This window comes from Lates calcarifer, linkage group LG3 (assembly GCF_001640805.2).
Source record: "Lates calcarifer isolate ASB-BC8 linkage group LG3, TLL_Latcal_v3, whole genome shotgun sequence".
NCBI lineage: Eukaryota > Metazoa > Chordata > Actinopteri > Centropomidae > Lates > Lates calcarifer.
Genome location: NC_066835.1, coordinates 13524354 through 13548621, shown reverse-complemented (window position 1 = coordinate 13548621; position 24268 = coordinate 13524354). Strand labels below are relative to the sequence as shown.

At 38.2% G+C, this 24268-nt stretch overlaps 1 protein-coding gene across 5 annotated transcripts in view; it reads left to right on the top strand.

The window, feature by feature from the left end:
* Positions 1-17521: 17521 nt before the first annotated feature.
* trps1 (trichorhinophalangeal syndrome I) overlaps positions 17522-24268 on the top strand; it is a 108453-nt gene continuing 101706 nt past the window's right edge. The window contains exon 1 of one of the 5 annotated variants that reach the window (XM_051067133.1): positions 17522-17965. The gene's annotated coding sequence lies outside the window, so the exon portion shown is untranslated. Of the gene's footprint in view, positions 17966-18024; positions 18502-24268 lie in introns of those variants that run through there. The other 4 variants (XM_051067141.1, XM_051067135.1, XM_018698112.2 and 1 more) reach the window with 4 other exon arrangements.

Below are 24268 nucleotides of genomic sequence, written 5' to 3'. Positions count from 1 at the left end.
CTATCAGTCGATCTGTTTGTCTGTTGTGGTCGGTGCTCATTTTAGCCTGAGGACAACCCAACTCTGCACACACACACATACATACACACACACACACACACACACATACACACACACATACAAATGCACAATATTTTGGCATTGAGCTCAAACAAAACCACAATGGTCCAGCCCTTGGCAACACAGCCAACATGAACTGACCACTTTGACGTCCGCCTGGACACACACATACGCAAAAACACACACAAACAGAGTAGAATAGAATAGAATAGAACATATCTATGTATACATAGCTGTGTCATCTTCCGCGATGCTATATTATATTATTTTATTCTGAGCTAAAAAGACTTAGAAGTGCCCCCAAAAACATTGTTTTGGATGTCTACCTGTAAGATCCACTTATCTGCTCCACTGCAAGATTTACTTACAGTAAATGTCAAATATTGGTGGATGAACAAAAATCCCAGGGTTTTAGGGATCACTTTCAGATATGACTCAAGCTTGGAAACACGAGGCAGACCAATGGCTTAGCTTTGCTCTGACGAAATAGTGGTATAAGAGTATTTCTTTACTTATTGACGTGTTCGAGTGGGCACACGACACACAGACACTCATTATACACACACACGCACACACACACACACACACACACACACCCTGTGCAGGGCCCCAGCTAAAAGCAGAGGGGACCGTTTCCTGTCTGTCGAACCACGCCCTGAGTGAAAGAGTGAAAGAGTACAGGGCACTCGCGTACTATGGCAAATATTGTTTATCTGTATCCTGAACTTGTAATTTTTTCCATTTTCGTTTTACTTTTCCATGAGATAGAGCGGCAGCATGGTATAAAAGACATATACAGTCAATAATATGTAGAACTGAGAGTATCAGCAGCTCACAGTGTGTTCCATATATTTCGTATTTAAGTTGTGAATGGTATGTGTGGGATGGTGATGATACTGTATGAAGGCCATTGGTTTCCAAATGTCAAGGTGTTTCTCCTCTCTCTCTTTACCCTCCTCACCATATCTGTACCCTTTTTACTTTCTTCCCCTTCTCTTGTGTATCCTTTATTTCTTTCTGTTTCACTGGACTGACATTTTATTCCTCACTATATGGCCAAAAGTATATGGACAAACTATATGGGGCTTTTGTTTATGGTTTGGGTTAGGCCTCCTAGTTCTAGTTCCCCCAGTTTGGTGTGGAAGAACTCGACTCTCTTACATGGAGCCTTGATCTCAACACATCCTGCACCTTGGGGATAGATTGCAAAAATATTAGTGGCTGCCCTCATTAATGCTCTTCATGTTGTATGGGAGCAAATGCTTGCAACCGTGTTCAAAAATTTTATTTTAAGCAAAAATGCCAGACATTTACTGAATGGTCCCAGCTTATCAAATGTGAGGATTTGATGCTTTTCTTTGTTGTGCATTATATTTTCTGACATTTTATAGACAAAGTGATTAATTGATTAATTGGGAAAATAACAGCAGATTAATTTATCGTGAAAATAATCATTAGCTGCTGCCTTAATAGCAGCATAATAACCAAGAAATCATATATGGGTAGAATATTCAGCTGTCTATATACTTTGTTTAAATGTCCACTTAGTTTTGCGCATGTAGTGTATTTCTCTATTAGTTTTTTTACTGTGTTCATCATTAGGTGAGGACACCTGCCATTAGAGTCGGGCAGGATGAATAGGTCTAGTGTGCATATGTGTGCGTTCTCATTTTTGCTCAGGTGGTCATCACAAGGATAAAAAGATTATGAAAATCCTTCAAAGTGAGGCTACACACATGTGTGTGTACCTGTGGGTGTCTGTTTGTACATATGTTGTGTGTGTGTGTGTGTCTGTGTGTGTGTGTGTGTGTGTGTGTGTGTGTGAGTGTGTGTGGTGTGTCTGTGTGTGTGTAGGTGTGTGCACGCACTCAGGTACATAGTATAAGAGAAAACTTAGCCATGTATAAAATTGGCTTCACTGGCTGGCTGCTCATATTCACTCAACCAGCCTTGTAGCTCGGCACAGAAACTATCGTTCAAATCACCTTGAATGGTGATTCTCTCTCTCTCTCTCTCTCTCTCTCTCTCTCTCTCTCTCTCCTCCCTCCTCTTCCCTTTCCCCCTCTCTCTCTCCAGTTCCACAGGCTGAGCTCTATTTTAGCAGCCAGCCATAAGAGAGACGGCGAGGATTCAAATTGAAACCTGCCCATTTATGAATCAAATTTGTTCCGCATATACATTTTCCATAGTGCACAGAACTGCATTAGACTGTGTTTAGATAAGCCTGCACGTGTGTGTGTGTGTGTGTGTGTGTGTGTGTGTGTGAGAGAGAGAGAGAGAGAGAGAGAGAGAGAGAGAGAGAGAGTTTGGGGCGTTACATGTAGTGAAAGCCAGTGTGTATATGATATTACATGTGTGCTCATGTGTGTGTACAATTATGAATTATACCATTGTTCCCCTCATCAACTTTGTTTACAGTACACTTGACTTACCCTGATGCTCCGTGTGTATAAAAGTTATGATTCTGCGGAGGTCTAGGCTTATTAATCCTCTTCTGATTTAGTTCTTTGCTTCCTGGAATCACATTTTGTTTATTCAGGAAATAGTAAGCAAAATGCTTGGCATCATTTACTGAGTGGACGACATATCAAGACCTGCTGCTCATTTCTACAAAACTGCACTGACCCAGTGGTGGACGGGGGGGTTAAAGCTCTCTCTCCTTATCGATTTCACCTTTTAAATCCACTTCAGTCATGAAGAGCAGAGGTGAAGGAAAGCAGACATATTGAGCCATGATACTTGTGCAATACTACTGGAAAATATGATACACATCAATATCAAGTGCAGTGCACAAAATAATACAACTCTATCACAATACTAAAACTAACTATACATAAAAAGATTATTGTGTAAAGCTATTAGATATTCGAAGAGTTCTATATATACACTGAACATGAACGTCTGCTGACATGAAAACATCTCTTTATACAGTTGAGTTGAGACTCGTTATGTTCATGTTCCTCTCGTTCTTCTCATCCTTTTAACTTCTAATTCCAGAGAGCATGAAGAATTACACACTAGTGTACATGAGTCCCTAGTAAAAGCAAATACATATTCACAAAAAGGCAAATAATTACAAATCATTATTGAGTAGTTTAGCTATAGAGAATTTCTGGAGCTAATCACTTTTCTCAGTAATCATCTAACTTGGCAGATTTTGACTGTCAGGGAGCAGTTTTCAGTCTGAATGATCATTTCACTTCCTCTCCATATCAAAGCTACCAGGGGAGTGAAGTCGTTTTAGGTTCCCCCTTTCACTCATGTTGAGCTTCTTTCAGTTGCAAATGATGAACTGGGTGAGCGCAGGCACTTTGGGACCTTTTCCACGTTGACTTCAGAGTTAAAAAGAGAATTACTCTGACATTGTGTAAGCATATTGGTCTGATTAGATTTGTTTGTGAAACGCTTTTTATAAATGAGGCCGCGGGGTAGATAAAACACGATCAAACGAGCCATGAATGATTAGTTACACAATAGACTCTAACTTAAGCACATCCAATATTTAGCCATAACAATAAACACATCTGGAACAACGCACAATAAAAATAATTTCTGAAGGCCAATTACAGTAAGTGTATTGAGTTCTATAAACCAAGGAATGGTTTGTCAGGTTCCAGATTTTGAATGTTGATTTTTGCTTTTTGCATTTGAGAAAAATTAAAGCAGCATGTTGCACTTGCATTAATGTAGGAAAGTACCTCCAAAGTCTTGTCAATCTTCTTTGTTTATAATATTCTAAATTCTTCTAAAACACCAAGGAAAGAAAAGAGAAATAAACAAATAAGAATAAAAGAAAGAGGATTAAAGTACAAAGTTTAACAATTAATGAAGATAAAGAATTAAGAAAGTTGGAGTGTTTTGAAGGCAGAAGGGATTTGGCTCCGTTCTATATAAATGAATGCTCCCTCACTCCTCATCTCCCCTGAGCAGAAAGAGAAGACGAGGGGAAAAAGAGGCAAAGTGAGAGAACATGGCGAGATGGAAAATGTGAGGAGCGGGCCGGGGCTGAGCCGGCGGTTTCACCAGTATAACTGTCCTATTGTCTGACTCAACTGGAGGACTCAGCGCAGGAGACACACACACACACACACACACACACACACACACACACACACACACATGCACAGACACACAGACATGCTGCTGAGTTGTTGTCATGACTGTCATCAAACGCTGAGTAAATTCTGATGCCTGTGTGTTTGTGTACTTGTGTAAACTATTACCATAGAATTAGACTGAACAGAAAGGACACGAAGACAAGAAAGATACTGAATTAGCTGCTGTGGAAGCTCTATAATAATAGAATTGTTGTGATTACATGTGGACTGTGCATTATTCTTCTTCACTAACAGTTAAAACCTTTAGCATTACGGTGTTGACTACATTCAGTAGTAGTAGAAAAGTACAAAATAACTGCTAGGTAAGTACAAAATTTAATACATTTATTCAAGTGCACTAAAGGTACTTGAGAATTTCCATTTCTGCTACTTTATTATTGTACTCCCCTATAGTTCAGAGGCAAATATTGTACTTGACACCTCATACACATGCTTATTTAAGTCTCATCTCTTTGAAACCAGAAAGCCAAAACAGCCAAACACAAGTGCTTTGTATGTGCTTGTAGTTGCTGTTTTGTTTGTTTTTAGATGGGAGGGACGCACTTCCAGTTTCTGATGACATCTAGCTCTTGTTCCTACTGAGTTTGAAATCACTTACTGAAATCAGTTTGGACAGAAGTATCTGCCAGATAAATGCAATGTAAAATGCTATTTTACTCCACTATATTTACTTGACAGGTACAATTATTATTTTCTAACTACTACTACCTACTAGATAATATTTCCCTAGATCCTATAGTCACATAAGATATGCAACCCTTTCTCCTGAAATTAAGTTTATAGCAACTTATTTACAACAACAAATGTGTTATGAATGAAACCTTCACTGGCAACACGCTTTATTGGTTTTCCACCCAAAACATTCATTTTTTTTAGACTAAATGATTAAACCTTTTTATGGCTATGTTTAGGCATTCACAACACTGCTTAAGGTTAGAGAAAGATCTGATTTAATATATAAAAAGTTCACACCGACTTGAGATGAATTCTTAACATTTGACCCAAACCATGATCTTTCTTTTACCTTACCCAAAGTGCTTTTGTTGCCTTAGTCTAACCACAGATGACAGTGACAGCTGTGGACTTTGTTCAGTTCATAAATGTGGTGTTTCATTCATTCAAGACAATTTTGCTTCTGAATATAATCCAGACAGGGAATGTTTGTCACCACAGTGTAACTGGGAAAACAGTTTAATAGTATGTTAACATAATTTCTAGGAGACAGGGTTGGAAATATGATGCACTGTTATAGATTGATATAGAGTAATAAAAAGCAGTTAAAATTGACTCCACATTGACCAGATACATTGTTTTACATTAAAACGTGGCTTTCATGTTACTGCATCAGTCACAATAATCAAATAATAAAGTCAAGTCACTTTATTTATGGAGCATATTTAAAAACATCAATGCAGGGAATGAAATTATGAGATTATTTATATGTACAGTAGAATAAAATCATAAAACACACTAGCATTGCACAGAGAGGAAATATTTTTTTTTTTAAAAACATAAAAAAACATGATGACTATTAAAACACTAAGGAAAACAGATGAGTCTTTATTCGTGTGTTAAAGATCCCAGTGGAGGGAGAAGTTCTAACAGTGAGTGGCAAACTGTTCCACAGTTTAGGACCAACAACGGAAAATGCCCAGCAGATCTGAGGGGTTTGGAGGTGGAACAGGGGCTGATGAGTTCACAGACACAGTTCACACTGTAACCTGGTGCCTGTCCATGCGAAGCTTTAAAAGCAAATGTTAGAGTGATATGAACACTCTGAAAGAGGGGCACAATGCATAATCCGCTCTTAAAAGTATATTTTGCTGATGGTTTACTTGAGTAGAGTATTGAAGGCAGGGCTTGGCAGGACTAATTCTCATAAACTGTTTATGTATTGTTCATTTGAAATTGATGGGGTTGCAACATAAAGTATTCCACTGATTTCACTGTATTATTGGGTATAATATAGGTGTAAAATGGTTGTATTATCAGTAAATATGTTGTCCTCTAGCAAGGCTCTGTCATTAGCTGCTGTCATCTTGAATTATAATAGCTTGCATCGTCTGTTCATCATAGGGGAAAGTTCTGCCGCACCAGGGGGTGAGGACAGAGAGAGTTTTGTAAAGTTCAGCAGGCTCACACGGCTGTGGACAAGTGAAATTAAATCAAAATTGGATAGTTAATGTGTTAATATTCACTGTAACCATGACTTCTATGTGAAGGTTGCCCTTTATGGAACAGAATTGGACTCAGCGAGTTTTGGAAAAACTCTCTTCATTTGGCATGATGCTGTTTCGTGCACCTTTAATAGCCCACCATTGAGCCTGCCTGTCACCATGAATAAACCTGTAAACAGAATATTCCAGTCCAGCTGTGGTGTCCTGCTCTCGGAGAGAACAGTCTGCCAGAAAAAGAAAGAAAAAAAAAAAGACTGAAAAAGATGGGGCTGCCAGCTCCCTCTCTCTGACTGAGCGGGAGGTTACTCCTAATGCAGTGGAAAATAGTGAAGATCCCAGTGGTAGCAGCAGAAGTCAGTGCTGATCAGCAGCATGGTTTCTGTTGACATTAAGTTGAAGTTTATTTATATGTACAATACACTGCTTCATCACAACTCTCAAGTCTTTTTTACAGAGACAAAAAGAAATGGAGAAACAGATACAGTAAGAAAAAAATAACAGCAACAGGACAAAACAAACTAACAGATCTGCTCTCTCTAATCTTGTCCGGGACACTCAGCACAGCCATACTTACACTGGACAAGAAAATAAAATGGAAGAAACCTTAGATACAGCTAGTGTGTGTCTACGTTGGCACAAACAGCAAAAACCCTAAGTTCTAAGGAGTAACCTGATGCAAATTGACAGTCGGGCATCTTAACTGCTTTTCCAATAATCTTACTGTAATTTTAACTGGATTATTCTAACAGAGCTCTGTTACCTACATGTGTCCAAAGGCAGGTAACATGAGGATCCATGTTTAAAAGGATAATTCTTTGTGTATTTAAGTGTAGAGACTTGCACAGGTGGAGCTTTGCTGGACGAAAATCCCAACTTGTGCATAAACACAGTGGTTCTGAGAGAGAGAGATCTGAACATAGTGAGGATACTGCCACCCAAACCAGGTTACTTAACTGTAACTGTAAGATTTAACACAGCCTCACACTGCCAAATAAAATCAGCATTAGTCTAATCTGAACTAAGGATTATATTTCAACCAGTGCAGGACACTTCAAGTCATCTGACAGTGTTACACTAATGAATTTGAAGGAAGAAAGCATAAATAGGCACATTCTGAGAGAAAGCCTCTTAACTGTCAACAGTCATCTCCCTCTTACTTCTTTCCCCTGTTCAATAGTGATGATCCCAAATCAATAAGCTTTAAGAGCACAAAGGACAAAGCTTTGTGTATTTCAAAACCAGTCTTGTGTGTCTCTGTCTTGTTAAAGCCATATGTCACAATGGCACCAAGATAGATTTATATCTGGACTTTTACTAAAAGCCTCAAAGTCTCAAAACAACATTTTAAAATCTCATCTAAGTCCAGACACAGTCTCTGTGTGTGTGTGTGTGTGTGTGTGTGTGTGTGTGTGTGTGTGTGCGTGTGCGTGTGTGTGTGTGTGTCACTGCCTAGCCTACTCTCTGTCTAAAAGCCGAGGGACACAATGAGCAAATTTGGGAGAGAGAGACAGACATGACAGGGAAATGCAGACAGAGGGAGAGAAAAAAGACAAGAGACGGGCTGTTGATTTGTGAGCAGGAGCGTGTACGTAAAATCTATAAATGTTCCGCTGACATATGGGCGAAGCAGCAGCCGGTCAGCGTGTAAACTGACACCAGATTTACTTTTCACAAGTTATGCTTTCTATTCAGCAGCATCTCCGTCATTCTTTTTTTCCTTCACACATTTGCTCCCCTCTCCGCCTCTTTATGTGAAATCTACTAAAACCTTAAAGTGACTCCATAGTTTAAATTTATTTTATAGAAAATGTTCTGGGCATGCGAGAAAGAAAAGGAGAGAAACTCCAGTGATATCATTGCAGAACTCTTGATTTTACTGCAGGTGAGCAGTAGATATTCAGATATTATGATACTCTGTGGGATGGAGTTTATTTGATCTGACTCTTTATGATGGATGAGTTTGAAGCTGAAACCTCTTGAAGCTAAGTGCCTTTAGAATTTTTTTTTATTAGACACATAATGTGTTAATAAATACTAGTACAGTGGATCCAAGGGGCTCTATTACAAACACAGACACTGGCTATAATAATAATAATAACAATAATGATGTATTTTCCTAGATTTACAGTGAAATATTATCTTTGATCTACATAATACAGGAATATAAAATATAGGAACACAGTAAATAGTTAAGTTTGTTCTCTACATTTTCCTCAAGTTCACTCTAAATGCAAGAGAAGACAGAGTTCATAAGGGCAAACAATTTAAAATGCATGCTTTGGAGATAACATCTATGTCTTCCCAACTCATTAAAAGTTCTATGAAGTTTTGTTATATATCAGAAAAAACAAGACAAAAAAAAAAAGAAGAAGAAAAGAAAAACAAAACTACCAAAATAATATCATCCCAGTTGCTGTCTTTGCACCCGAGTTGCTCCCACAGGTCTTGTGGTCAGAGAACAGCCAAAAGCTGTGGTCTGCGCTGCTGAATACAAGAATGTGTACAAACTTGGTAAAAATTTTGGTAACATAAATCTCGTTAATTTGATTTGTACAACTACTGCAACTACTGGAAATTAAGCAGAGTTTGTTATGTTTTACATTTTGAGTACAACAAAAACATTTTAAATACATGTCTGCAGTTTATCCATGCATGAATTGTAATTGTTTAAAAAAAAATACTGAGGTCAATATAACAAAATGATACATTTTCCAAAGTTAAACTCGTAAATTTGTCAGATTATGTAGGACAATACTGAGGCATATTTATGTTCAGAGCTTTTTATGCACAAAATAAACAAACACAATATCTTATCATGGAGATTTTTTTAAAAAAAAAAGAACATGAGTGTGTCTGTGTGTTTGAGAAAGGGAGAGAGAAACAGGACAGAATATGATGAATCTGAAAATTCAGAATATGTTGTCTCTATTTATTCTAGTTCTGTGGCTGTGGTGCTGTTTGTCTTTCAGGCACACACAAACATACACACATATTTACTCACTCACACACACTGTACTTCTACAAGTTGGATAAGACACATGTTATGCTGGAGCGTTACACTTATCTTCCGAAACATCATGATTCCATGTGTTCAAGTGAACCATAGTGACCCATGTTTTTCTTTTCCACACATTTAAACTTTCAAACATCACAATTAACATTTGAAAGAGAGCAGCACCCTTCACATAACACACTAAATTTAACATTTGAGGGCAATTGACATATCACACGTGCAGCGAGGATTTTGGGTGTACCGCTTTCCTGTGCACAGGTTTATATACAACTTTGACTTCTTAATCCTGCTGTTTGGAAAAGTGGAAAAGCAAAACATAGAGTTGTTTGCTTTTCGTGTTTTCCTGCAGAGCCTTTAAATTCTTTGCACCTTCACTTCGCTTTTATTGAGAACAATGGCATTAAAACACTGAGCCGGCTACATGCCCCTGGGACATGTAAGGAAAATCAACTTCACATTACAAATTAAATTTTTTTTAGTTCTACATGTCATGAAAAACATTTTATCTGTTAAGAGCAAGTTTGATATCATGAAATTTACTTTTACTGAAATTCATATCCACACAAACTACATAGTCATGAAATGTAGAGCACAGTTTCTGATTTATATGTGACATATATGACTTTTTATATGAGTAATTCCAACATATGAGTCATTGGAAAACTTCTTTAGAGTGTTGCATCACCTATCTTCAAATTATGAAGATCTCTGTCTGACATTCAACAATATTGTTGCTGAAACACATCAAAAAAGTCTATATTTCTGTGACAAATACTAAATATAAAGAAAACATGAGCTGTACGAACCTTATTTTAACACACACAATATGATGTAAAGAAAACAAAACCAGGATGAATGGAGAAAGGACAGCTATATTTTGTGGGTTTATGTTTCAAAAAAGGAAGATATCTGCAGCATTGTTTGACATAGTGGTGGATTTGCAACACCATGGGAACCATCTCTTGAGAGTCATTAGATTATGTGAGTGCTCTGCATGGTTGTAATGACCAAGGCCATTTTATAAGATGCTCCCTATGGTGCTAATACTATCCCCACAGTGTGTGTGCTTATTCTAAAGCCACATAGCTTCCATATACAGACAGAAGTTTCAGTAATAATAAGATAAAGTGAAACACCTTCATGACCTCACCAGTCACTCCAATAAACTTAAAAGGATGTAGGTAAAGTGTTTTTATTTCATTATTGGGGGGGAACATTAGCTGTGGTCACTTGAGACTCAGTTGGTTACAATAACTTAAAGGAGAACATAATCTTACAAGATTGGAAATATAAGTGACAATAGAAAGTCAGTTTGACTGCTGTTCTTAATCCAGAACTGGTTTGATAAGTTCCTATCAACATACTCATACTTTCTTTTTTTCTGTGAAATTGGATCACCAGTTAATTATCTTCATAACCAATGTGATTCTAAGCTGTCAGCAGCTGCCACCCTCCACAAAAGAGCAAGTAACAGCCTTTTACGGCCACCTTTCATGTCTACAAAGAGTTGATTGTTTGATACTCAAGAGATTGACTACATTTTGGGTGGAGTATCATTTAAATGACGTCTTGGGCGTGCCCATGCTGGAAGGAACCATTCCTGATTACTACACCTCCCTCTATTGTAGTTGACCACTTTATTGGAAGACAAAAATTCTTGATTTGACTGGCTGTTTGGGGTGTGATTCAAAATGAGGCAAAGGCACATAATGTAAGCCATGCTGTGTATCTGTGTCCCATGAGCATTGAGGCAATAACGTCCTTGTTTGTTCACTGTTCTAAACAACAGAACTTAAAAGATTGCAGAAAGAGAAAATATTATTGAAAGAAAAGAGTTTTTATTGTTACTACTGTGAATAGATAGAAGCCTTTGTAAGGAAAAGCCTCCCAAAAGACTGATGGTCTAACATTTCACCTACCTCAGGTGTGATTTCCTCTTTAACAGCCTCTCACAGCACACAGTCACTGACAGTGTGAGCGAACAGACTCATCATGTTAACCTCAGGGAGGACGTTCAGTTCCATCAGGGGACTGGTCTCACTATCAACCGAATTATTTTGTAGGAGCTGGATCTCCCGCTGCACGGATGAATTGGCCCTTGTGGCCACTTTCATTTCCAATGTTATGCTGACCCCAGGAATATAATCCAAATGTTTTTCCTCTCCTCTCATCTCCACTGGAGGAGGGCTCATGTGTGATGCTGTGAGAAGCTTTCAGAAAGCAGTTGATATTCCTCTGCAGCTCCAGATCTGCCTTGAAAGCACATGGCAGGGTAACTGTGCTGTAAAGCATCATCCTCTAGCAGTTCTGTAAGGGCTTTGTGACTCATTTCTGCATGTCTCTGCACTTATATTGGCAGAATTTAAACTTAAACTTTGGAGAGATATTTCCCAAACTACAGAAAAGGCATGCTGACAGCAAATTAGCATTGGACCTAAATTGTGCAACATAAATTGACCAGTATAACTGTAATTCCTAGGAATACTTTCCAGCGAAGAATGAATGTCTCAATCTTGTGGTGAATAGTCACATCCTCCAAAAAACTGTGTAACCACAATGCAGATATCTAATCACTGGCCACCTTAATCTCAGTCTGTACTCCCAGTGAGCAACATGTTTTCACCAATAGACCTTCTAAATTTCTCAGTGGAGCTACATCATCTAAGATGTACTCTACACAGTGACTTCAAAGTTGAGGGAAAACTCTTCTGGATGTTCTCTAAGCTACCGCCCATCACTTTTAGTAAAGGCTGACTTTACTGCAGCTCAGACTGCATGTTCACAGATGATGTAATCTCATCAGAGAGCCTCCTACACTGAAGGCCAGTTGACATCAAGATAGAAATCCCCTTGCATCCTCCATAGAAGGTCAAAGCACATCAGCAATGACAACTCTGTTTGAGAGACTCCTTAGTTGTAATCTTCTGTATCCTTCTGACTTTATAGCAAATTCAGCTGTGACATAAAAGATTTCAGGTTTTCCTCTACACTTTTACTGTCTTATTCCATCCCTGTAGGAAGAAAAGAAAGAGCCAAAAGAAAGACCCTCAACACATAATGCCTTTCTTTTCTGTGGTGATAAGGCACAATTACACAGAAATTGTAACCATGGGTCTTTTTTTTGGCTCATTCCTTCCATTGATTGTGATGGTTGTGGTCATGATCCTGGCTACAGTCTCTTAGCTGGACCACCATAGGGAATAGTCATCTTTTTTCTGCCCAAACTCTATGGCTTCTGGGTCCAACCCAGCTTGCAGATAAAGCACTTGGCAAGAACTGAACATGAAAGTGAATCTTGCTTTGGGAAAGCTCTGCAAAAGTTGCTGTCTGGCTGGTGGTTGCTTTGGCTGATAGCTGGACCCTGCAATCCCTCTATTTCTCACTGCAGTGAGGGACTTTATAGTAAGTATAATGATATTTTTCTATCTTGAAACAACAGTGCCACTTAACTGCTAATTGATTTATACAGAAATTGTTATTTAAGTATTTCAATATTTGAATACACAAAGAGAGAGAGAGAGTAGCGGGAGAATGGGACATTATGCCAATCATTTAAACCAGGCATATTGCCACTGTTGTGTGAAGACAGAAGGACGATGTGTTACCCCATGGACACCAAAAATATTGGTCCATTTCTTGATGTTTTACTTTTACTTCAATGTTTTCCCATGGTTATTCAGCTCTCTATTTTCTGTTGCCAAGGTTAGAGATTAATACCACTGTTAGAATTAGTTAATAATGTCTTGAACAAACAATAGATTTCATTCCAGAGGTCATGGATATGAATAAGTTATGGTACTTTGAAAACATAAAATAGAAGTTACCTTGGCAAACAGAAATATGAGCTGGTTTTATGTTTTACAACAAACAATGAATCTAATGTGGAAAATATATAAAAGTAGGGTGGGGTGTCCTGGTGACTCAGTGGGGTTAAGGTGCTGGCCATGTAAAAGCAAATTCTGAGTCCAACCTAATCACGTAGTTACTCTCAGTCTTTCCTGTGGCTAGATGCCTCAATATATCTAATTAAAGCACCAAAACATCCAAAATAAAAATGGAAGAAGCTGTTCTAAAACATACTCTGAATCAGCAGGCAGTCACAGAAGAAAAGTGGCTGAAGGAACCTCTTTGTCTGAGTAGGTGCCCGTCCACAAGGCAGCCGTCTGCCAGTGAGCCACACTAACCAACTGGAAAAAATCAGCAAGCTTACTCTAGTCAAACTGGTACTGAAAGCGGGAGAACAAATAAGTTAACAAATGTAAGAAACTAAGTACGGCAAGGCAGAATCTGGATTGAGATAGTGTAGAGAGACAGGACAGAAAGTTAACAGAAACAAAGACAGTAGGGCACTAAAACCAAAAAGCATCATATATTACGTATAAAATGCTTGAGAGATGTTTATTATTTAATGTAGAGAAGGTCATACCAGGTCATTAAACACATGAGAGCTGACTTCTACTGATACAGTAATGTATAGTATCAGTCTATGGTTCTGTTCGCCAGTCTATTCATTTTTCTATGGCTTTCAGTCTCTCCTTATTTAAATTATAGGGAATTATAACGACCCTTTATATCTTTCCCCTGAAAGATATAAAGGAGCATTAAGTATAACATTTCAAAGGACAGTCACACTGGAACATTAAACACCCGGGAACAAACTTGAAGTTTGTCAGTGTCAGTGTAGTTTTACAGAGGCTTTACTGGCCTATTTCTATGAAACATAATCATAATTTAACACAGTAGAATACAAAAATTGTGTATGCCATTTGATGGATATTTAATGAATAATGTCTGCTTCTTCTTTTATTATTTAACGTTGCCAGGGCAGTCCACACTTTTAGGAGGTTTTATTCATTTTTGAGACAATAGTTGCAGGTGAGTAGGCAATGTTCGTTTGATTTTTCTTCTTGCATATTGTGTTTGTTTTTCAGCATCTGTTGAATACTGCAAATAACACCAATTAAGTTTCACAGACTTTTTCACACACTGCTTGCAGTTGGTACATCTGTGTTGCATGTTTTTGTGAAAACAGTTTTCAAGCCTTACTCACTTTGGATGTGTAAGGTTTGTGTACAAACTCAAGAGACAAAAAGTATTTAATGCTTACAGAATAAAGAAATGCATTTCTCCATATATGCTGACTCAAAAGCTCTTGTTCTCACAGGGATTATGCATATTGCTGATTACTGGGATATGGTTTGTTGTTATATATATACACACTTATTCATTGCCCTCTTTGTATTCTTTGATTAAGGTCAGCTACATTCAAAACTTGGCAATAAGGATGAAAAACTTACTGCACCCTTCATCTGAGGCTGCAGAAGACTCTCTATTTGTTCTTCAGACAGCAGAGTCAAAGGATTTTCTTCGCAGTTGACCTTGTTATTAGCAAAATATATGCAGTACTTTTTTCATTGCTGCTGTGAATGCTGAACATCATTTCAACATTTAAGCCTGAAGGAGCCATGCTTGTGTTTTTGCATGTTTTAGTTCATTTGCTACAAATCGTGCACAACTATTAGAAACTTTAGCACTTTTCCTATTGTGTCTTTGTTGTTCCTGTGGTCAAGTGTCAGCCCTCTGCAAGCCAATCCATACCTACCACCCCTGTATTTGTGAGAAATTATTACTCTTACAATTGAAAACTCATCATCCCTCTGTTTCCTCCTCTGTCTGCCATTCATCTGTCATAAATGTAATATTGTGTTTTTGCAGGATGAACCTTTGTGGGAAAGGTTGCACACTACATGGTCCTGTCTACATGTATTGACTGTACTGATATTGGGATGGCTTATGTTCTTATAGTTGTGCTGGTATTTCAGTGTACATTATTTTCAGAAACACTACATGGATGATAAAGACAAATGTAGTCACAGTCTATTATATATCATTTTGGGGTTTTGGTCATTTTACAACCCATGCTAAGTAATGGAAAGTTGGGCTAATGCATGTTATTTGTTTTCTCCCTTTTACCATTCCAGGGGAGATGAGTTGTGAAAGGCTTAAATCTTATCAGTACAGCACTGAAGATTAGGGTTGAGAAGGAGCAGAGATGGAAAAGTAAGTTTAACAAATTTCCTAATATGGTTGCTGACAAATATACCTTGAAAACAGATTAAGAATCCACATATGTTTCAGATACCACAATGAGCAATATCAGAAAGAGAAAAAGAGGGATTCAAACAACAATTCAAGCACTGATGGCAGAGACAAGAAACAAAAAGAAAGGTTTGTTGAGTACTGAAGTCAATACAAAACAAGACAGACAGTGGATGTGTCACCTCAAGCAAGACTGTTGCACTGTATTGTATATTACTTTATATACCCCATGTTGTTGGGTGCAGGAAACAAAAGATAGTTTTCTTTACCAACAAGACTATTAGTTGCAAATAAGAAGAGGAAAGTATGGGACAGGGGTACACAATCTCTTTCTTGGTAGAAAGAGTTAAAGAAATAGGGAAAATAATGGGTGACAGCAAGGGAATGGGAAATTTCAAAATCAAATCAGTGGGAGGTTTATGTACGAGACATGCGGCAGGTGGCAGGTGGATTATTTCTTCAATGTGACTCTTTCTCTGCAGTCCATTCGAAGCCTGCACCACTCATGGGGGGGTGGTGGATCCAGCAGTGTGTATGCCTGGAGGCTGCAGTATTGCCTTTGTTAGCAAAAAATTTCTTACCTTTGGCTTTTGAAGAGAAGTGTTTGAAAGAGAGACTAAAAAGTTCACAGTCCCTTCCCCCATGGTGGAGTGGGGAGAAGGACTGTGAGACTTAGCCAAGAGCATGGTTTTCATACCAGGCTAACAAGGGCATATTCATTATTTATGTCACCCACTTCCCCACAACATTCCTGTAAACTATTCTTTGATTATTTTTGCATTATGACCACTATAAAAAAAAACTGAATATGAATAGTAAATCACAGAACAACATTTCTACTTCACTAACATTCATCTTGTCTTTATGTTGCATGGTTCCCATTTGACCACCCACACTAAACATCTGCCTGCAGTCATTGCATCCATTAAATGGGATAATATTTGACTAGTTGTGCAGTCTGTAGCAACAGAGATAAAATGTAGAGCATGTATTTACCTTTTTAAGCCTAAAGGGGGCACAGTGTGTTTTAGTGCCAAATGTAAAAAAATGTTTTAATTACAATGAAAATTCCATTAATCAGCAGCTTTAAGTCAGACTAAAATTTGCATCACTTGGGTCAACTATTAATTTTTATTCTGTAATTTAGTAACTATACATTAAATAAAGTAAATTCTAAAATTCTCTTTAAAATTCTAAAAATAAATCTGATAATTTCTTTTACATTTTAAGACTCCTCCTTGATTTTAATGTATTTTACCTGGTTTGGTATTAACTGTAAATAAGTAAGATTACAGTTTGAGTCACTTTAGGTATCTAACACACTCCAAAGCAGTAGGTGATGGTATGCACCTAGTTAGTGTGTTAGTCTGTCCTGAACACAAAGAAGGTCCAGTCCATTTCCATGTCTTGGTACAGTAGTTTTCACACCTGATGTGAGCTCTACTCAATTAAACAAAGTGGACTTTGTTGTCAACTGTACTCAGCTGGGTCCCTGATATGAAAGCCCCCTAAGAATCAGTGTTCTTGCTGTAGCACTAACTTTGTAAATAAGTGAGATTACAGTGTGTGTCACTTTTCAGAGTCACTGTTCTTGATTTATAGTGCAGTTGATTTGGTTTAGTATTAACTGTAAATAAGTGAGATTACAGTATGTGTTACTTTAAGAGTCACTGTTCTAGATTTATAGTGCGGTTGATTTGGTTTAGTATTAACTACAAATAAGGGATTTGAGAGTGTGTGTCACTTTAAGAGCCAGAGTTCTCGATTTTAGTGTTGTTGCTTTGCTGCAGTATTAACTGTGTAAATAAGTGCGAAGTGTCGCTTTAAGCGTCATAGTTCGTGGTTTTAGGGTAGCTGATTTTGTTTAGTATCAACAGTGTGAATAAGTGAGATGACCGTGTATGTCACTTTAAGAGTCAGAGTTCTTGATTTTAATTCAGTTGATTTGGTTTAGTATTAACTGTGTAAATAAGTGAGATTACAGTGTGTGTCGCTTTAAGAGTCAGTCTTCGGGTGGCTTCTTGATATTAATAGAGCTGCTGTGTCTTCCTCCTCTGACGTAATGCCCACAGCCTACAGAGAGACAGGCAGAGAGGTCCTGTCACAGCAAAGCGATAACACTAGTCTGAACAAAAAATAACAGATAACGAGCTGCTCGGCTTTGGTTTGCTGTGGCCAGCAAATCCGGGCTCTGGGCGGCTGAATAACATACTATAACATCGGAATATTGCAACTCCAGAGCCAAACTCACTCACTAATCAGTCGGTATTAGCCTAGTTTAATGTGTTTGCCGTGAAGCCTTAACTATCTCTCTTTCCCTCTCAGACCAAAGAAAAAAGAGACAGCCAAGACACAGTCACCCCGTCCGACATCATCAACAAACAAAAACCCCTCAAAGAGACGAACCAGCCAGCCAGCCAGCCAGCCACCATCTTAACAGGCTGCTGAAAGAGACACACACAGAGAGAAAAGAGGCTAATGCTTATTTTGATCAACAGGTAAGCAGCACCAAAAGAAACACTAGCAACACAAATGCACACCATGCATACAGCCCTCTCTACTAGTTGGTGCAGTGGCATTGTACACGGCAAAAAAGAAAAAAAAAACGCATCGGCGCTGCACGGTTTGGAGTTGTAGATGGCGAAATGCATGCTCTCGGACAAGTGGGAAGATGAAATTTGTTCGTCTTAAAAGGAAGCCGGGCTATCAATGGTGCGTTTAAGAGACAAAATATTGCTCTGTTAGCCGTTAGTAGTTTTACGACGGGCAGCAGTCGGTTTGCGTCTTATGTAACTAACGGCCTGAGCAGCGTCGGTGAGGAAAGAGGGATCTGCTGAATGAGAGGGAGGAAAAGAGCAGCACCGCTTTGAATTCACATGGCAATTTACATTTAGGTTAGGACACCCAAACGCTACACAAATACAAATTGGGGGGCTACTGGGGACGGCTACTGCTTTGATTTAAGACTGAGTTTGAAGCCAGCAGCAAGGGGACGTGGACTGACTTAGTCGCCTCAAGTAGGTTTGTGTTTTCTGTAAGTTTTGTTTCTTGTTTTCTTTTTTTGACACTAATTTACGATAAGTGGCATCCTGACTGAGGCTGCCAGAAGCCGGCGACTTGGAGCGAATTTGTCGCCACAGTGTAGCTCGAGTTACTTTTTTTTGTTATTTTCATTGATAACTTTTACTTTACTATTCTGACTTGCAAACGTGATACTCAAGTTCAGATTTCTTGGTGCTCCGAATGACGCACGTCGTGGAGAGATAGCAAGAGAGGGAAAGAGGTTTATGCTGAAAGATGAACACAGTTAAGATGCTCGTAGTTTATTTGGGTCTGAAAGTGGGAGAAGTAGTGAACTCTGGATCAAAGACACTGTGTTTATTAGGTGGTTTACAGCCGATATGGCGCTGTTTTGCACCTCTTTCATTGTTAGGAAGCTCGAGAGCGCATGGTGGATGTGAATTGTCGTAAAAGATCTCAAAACATCCTCTCTTATCAACTTCAAAGAAAAACAAGTACGTATTAGCGCAAACATCGCGCGTTTATTCACTTATTTATTTGTTGTTGTTGTTGAACTTTTCACGAGTGATGCCGGGAAGCCTGAGTAGCATTTCCACTCTACTTTGAAAAAGTTTCCCCCCCCCTCCTCCTGTCGTAAGAAACTGTGATGTTCCTTTGAGATAAGGGAGCTGGGTAGGCATGACAACTCTGTGGGGAGAGCAGAGTATGTGAAGCCAGTACAATGAGGCACACACTGCAAGGAAGCTTTTTACATAGTCCTTCACAGTTCTCCAATTCTGGCCCCCAAAAGAAATGCTTATGTGTGGACCGACTTTTATTCAGCAGATAACCTCAGAAATTTTTTAATAGCAGAACAGGCCTGCGAGACTTCATGACCCCCACACTTGTTCACTGCTGTTTGAAAAGCTGACACTTATTAATTAATTAATGTATTCATTGGATAATCTTGTGTAGTTGTAAAATATTTGCCAACTATTTTTGCAGTCTTTTAAATATAAAGCACGTCTATCTACATCTTCAGCGTCACAGCATTATAGTGTCAGGCAGAAATTACTAGGAGCTGTTGTGCAGACTTTTTAAAGGTGTTTTAAGAAGTAAATCTTAGTTTATATCTTGAATTTTATTTTGATATCTGAAACTCTTTAAGTTCTGCCTTCCAGTGTTTCCCTGTTTTTTGCAACTTCTGCAAGCTTTGTGTCCTCGGTCAGAGCAGCAGGGAAAATTTAAACACGCATCTCTTCAATTCATGAAACTGTGGGGATCACTGGAGTGAGAATACAAATGGACGAAAAGATTTATGAAACGTTTAAGGTTTAGTTTACTTTGCAGTTTTACAGGCAGCAGTCTAATACAAATCTAATCCTGAAGTTGTAAACGCGGAGTATTTTTTTAAGCACATAACTTCACTGAATTTTACATGAAGGATAGACAGGGTTGTAAGCCGCACGTCTCATGTAAGATTGATTATTTGGTTTTGACAAATTGTTATTTTTATGACTTCATTGAAAAGAAAACACTTTATAGAGTGACAAAAATGCTGTCAAAGTTGAATCAAGTTACTGAAGTTTTACTAGAGACACTTTTAATATTTGTCTCAGTTTAGGTTCCATGTGTATCTTTTTCTAACAGCGTTTTAACACATGCTTTCCAAAGGTTTGCATGCATGATGGTGACATATTTCTCAATAGCTCAACAAATTCCTATAGATAGAATTAAGTTTTTCTATTGCTTTTTTTTACTCCTTTGTAATCGTGGATCATGCGGATTGAGTAGGTTGATACTGATCATCGCACCTCAAGGTACTTTGTAGGTAAATCAGGATCACCTGCTTTTTAACAGATGGCAACTTTTCATTTATTTGGGAATAGTTTTCAGAGTGTTTTGCTGTCCTGTTATGTCCGTAAATGTTTTGTTAGATCCGACGCACTCCAGCCTCGCAGATAGTTTCCCTTAACTATGCATAGTTGTATGTCCAAATAACATGTTCTTATTTCCAAAGATATTATGCCTATAATATGTCTTTGTTAAACTTTTACAGTTTTAACAAGTCTCCATAAAATGTATTTTTTAAAATTTGTTCCCGCAATGTATCAGTGTAGCTCTATAACTTTGAAAATTTCCTCTTTCCAGACACTGGATATTATTGTATCTTACAGCCTTGTTCGTAGCTGCTATTAAACGTCAAAACAGTTGACGACTTCCTAAAGAGAACCTCTTGCTTGTAAAACTCTTTCCTGTACGTGTGTGAGAGACAGAGTGGGAGAGAGCACAGCACTTTTTCCTGTCTCTGTGTGTGTGTGTGTGTGTGTGTGTCTCTGTATGAGCTGTGGAGACAGCCATGGCTTACTCATATGGCTGCAATATGTGAAGTCTCTGCGGTGGAACTGGGAAGAGAGAAAGTTTTGGGAGAGAGAGAGAGAGAGAGAGAGAGAGAGAGAGAGAGAGAGAGAAATGGAACGAGAGAGAGAGAGGTAGAGAGAGAACACATGTAGTGAGGGAAGTCAGAAATGTCCTGTTCAACTAGCTGGAATGTATCTCCTGTGTTTTATTGATGGTTTGATGTTCTGTAAGACATGAGGAACAACTGTAGTGATTTTGTGGGCTGCCATGCATTTGTCTTTGGTCGTTTCAAAGTAGAGCTGCGTTACCAGGGAAAAAGGCCAGTCTGAGATGGAGTGTAAAAGGAGACTTCAACCCAGTTCAAGCGGCTTTTTGAGGGGAAAATTGCAGTGATTTCATTGGTAGACACTTGATTGATTTTGCTGCCTCAAAGTCATGTCGGGATTTGAAAAGAATGACCCATGGAAGTGTTTGTCATGCACCACAATTTTCTTTAAAAACTTAACTGTAGTTATCAAAGTTGATAATTGTCTAAGAGTTTGCTTTTTGGAAAATTGTTTGATATCAGTAAAAAGAGACTCATAATTGTGAAAAAACAAGACAAAAATAGCTGGTGTAAGTGTGCATATTATTATAAAGTGTCTGTCTAATGCAGACATTTTTGCAAGCGCTGGGTAAAGACCAAAAGTTGTTGTAGACTGTGTAGACTGTGAATTTTACACAGTAAAGTTGATAATCTCACCTTTGCTCTGTGGTGAGATGGTGCTCGTTCACAAACAGAAAAAAAAGAAGGGGAAAAAAAAACTTTACAGGACTGATTAAAGTTTATAAAACTTCTACTCATCTTCCTCTACATGATGCAGTAGAAGTATTGGGTGAGGTGAGGTATTTAATTTTCCTTGCATTACCAGCTAAAATCTATCACCAGTAAAGGGAATAATTCCTCTGCTCAGTTGCTGCTGTCTCTCTCCTTCTGGTCCGGACTGATGCGTGTCCTTTCAAGTGTTGTGTCCCGTTTCAACACATGGACTGACTTTAGTTCATCTTCGCTTGTTATTACTGTCTTTTAAACAGGAACTCTGTGGGTAGATGGCATATTAACATGCAGGCAAATGAGATAATCTCATTTACAAACCTGTTGCCTACCACAGTGGTTTGAGGGGGTCTAAAAATCAGTTGAACTGAAAAAGTTTAGTTTCTACTGGAGTGGCTGAAGTGGGACCAGGAGTTTTATCAAATCAAAACTGTAATTTTCCTGTTTTATTTAAAGTTTTGAGTTCTACTTTAGGCTTTTTCTTTTGTGTATTTTGAAGTGTCAGATAATTAGAAATGTGGAAAGCCTTGCTCAAATGTTAGAACATAAGTGTTCACAGGTGACATTTACTTAACATCTCCATACCTCCTAATTAGATATTGCCTAAGTAAAGTCTGTCTTCAGTCAGACTTGGTAATACAACAGATACTATATTGTTTAAACATAAGAGGATCAGATGAGAGAATTATTTTCTTCAGAGTTTTCAGGAACTCTTCTTTATGTGTACACACAACTCATATTTGTTTTTAATTTCTAATCCCATTTATTTATGAATGTGAACTGTCTTAACTCTTGCTGTTTCCAATAAGCAGGATAAGATAGCATCTATTAGAGCAATCAGCCATTATTCATCTCAACCCTGCCTGCAGTTCAGATAAAGGAAAACATCCATTTGTCACGGATAGTTTATTTAAAGAAAAAACCTTTTTGCAAGGCTTCTGGCTCTCTTGGCTCATAGCTCTGTAGCTAGCACTTCTTTATTACCCGGGTCTCTTGTTTTGCTCATATCCCAAGGACACAATTGTTTTTAACTTATTTTTACTGTCTGGACACATTGTTTTTGGCTCTTTCATTGCTCTATATTAGCTGCTTGTAACGTTGGTGGTACAGGGATTTGAGCTTATTCTCCTGTTGCATTTACTGGAAGTCAGTCTGGAAAAGAGTGTCTGCTAAATGCCCAAAATGTCATCCCTACTCTCTGTCTGTGGTTAGTACAGCCTTGTTTAGGCTTGAGTTTGTCTCTAATGTCTTTGGTCTATTTTAGACTTTTAAGTCTGTCTTTTAGACGGCCTGCTTCAGATAACGAGCACATGGTCCTGGTTTGGGGTGAAATGATTCTTTTTTCCCTCCCCGTTTTTAGCTTTTTTTTGTTGGGACATACAAATCCTAAATATGGGACAATTTTTCTTCCTTTGATCTGAGAGAGTAAATAATCCTTCTGTCACGATACAGTGCAGACTGATAAAGTGGTGCTTGAGCGGATTTAGGCGTATACCAGTAGAAGGTGGTGACATAGGCAGCAGTATAGCTTTGTGGTTAAAGAGACTCTCCTGTTACCAAAAGGTCGTATTGTTCAAACTACACAACACTGGCTCGCTCCTTGTAAATCACTGTGTGAAAGTGTCTGTTAAATCCCTAACATGTATAGTAGATAACATTGTTTCTGAATGCTATATTTTATGGCAGCAGATTTGATCCTCATTTAACACAACTTTGGCTCCTTAGCAAGTTAATGAGGGCCCTTTTGTCTGAGAAACTTGCTGGCTTGTTACATGATGTGTTATGAGTTGCGAGTTCTGACTGCTTTGACTCAGCAGTGTACTTATCACGCTGATGCTTCCTGTGCACCCAGACAATCTGGTTATCAATCACTGTTCATGTGAGTTTTGACCTTGTGTAAAACACGGTGAATGATTCGCTCCAACACTGTGTCCAATTAACTTTCAAATAAATCATGACCTAATTGAAAACGAATCAATGCTCATTGGTTCGGTTGTGAGCAAATGAACTGCCGTTTCCACTGTCAGGGTGCTGTTTTATGGAAAGATTTTGTCACATTTACTGTACAACAGTAGTTTTTCCTTGTTACATATGTTGGACAAATTTGACTTCACGCTTAAATCACATAGCTGTAAGTTACACATTTTCCACAAGCCCTAAAGGTTGCGTGGCTTTGAGTTAGTTCTCGTCTTTTGCCAAGCTGTGCTACAGGTGTTGTCCCAGGTTTAGAAGGTTTTGTTAAGGGAAAAAAAAGAAAAGAAATAGAGCTCAAATGTTTATGACTGTATATCATTAGGAAAGAAATGTGGCTTTCCTATAAACAGAACAGAAACTAACTTGACAGAGTGCATTTGGTCTTAGAAGCATGATTTGGTTTGTGTGAATAAAACAGGCTTAAATGTGTTTTAAATGTTGGTGTCACAGAGATCTTAATAAGAAAAGTTTGGAAGCCCTTGGTTATTTGTATTAACTCTGCATTATAAGATGATAGTAAATGTTTTTTATTGAGACTTTTTAAATGCAGTCTGTCAGCCTATTTACACTCTTGTGGTGCATTAAAAGTAAGTTTGATTTATGTTGTCCACCGGCATTGTGGGTCTTGTTGTAATAATAGTCAATAAAATTT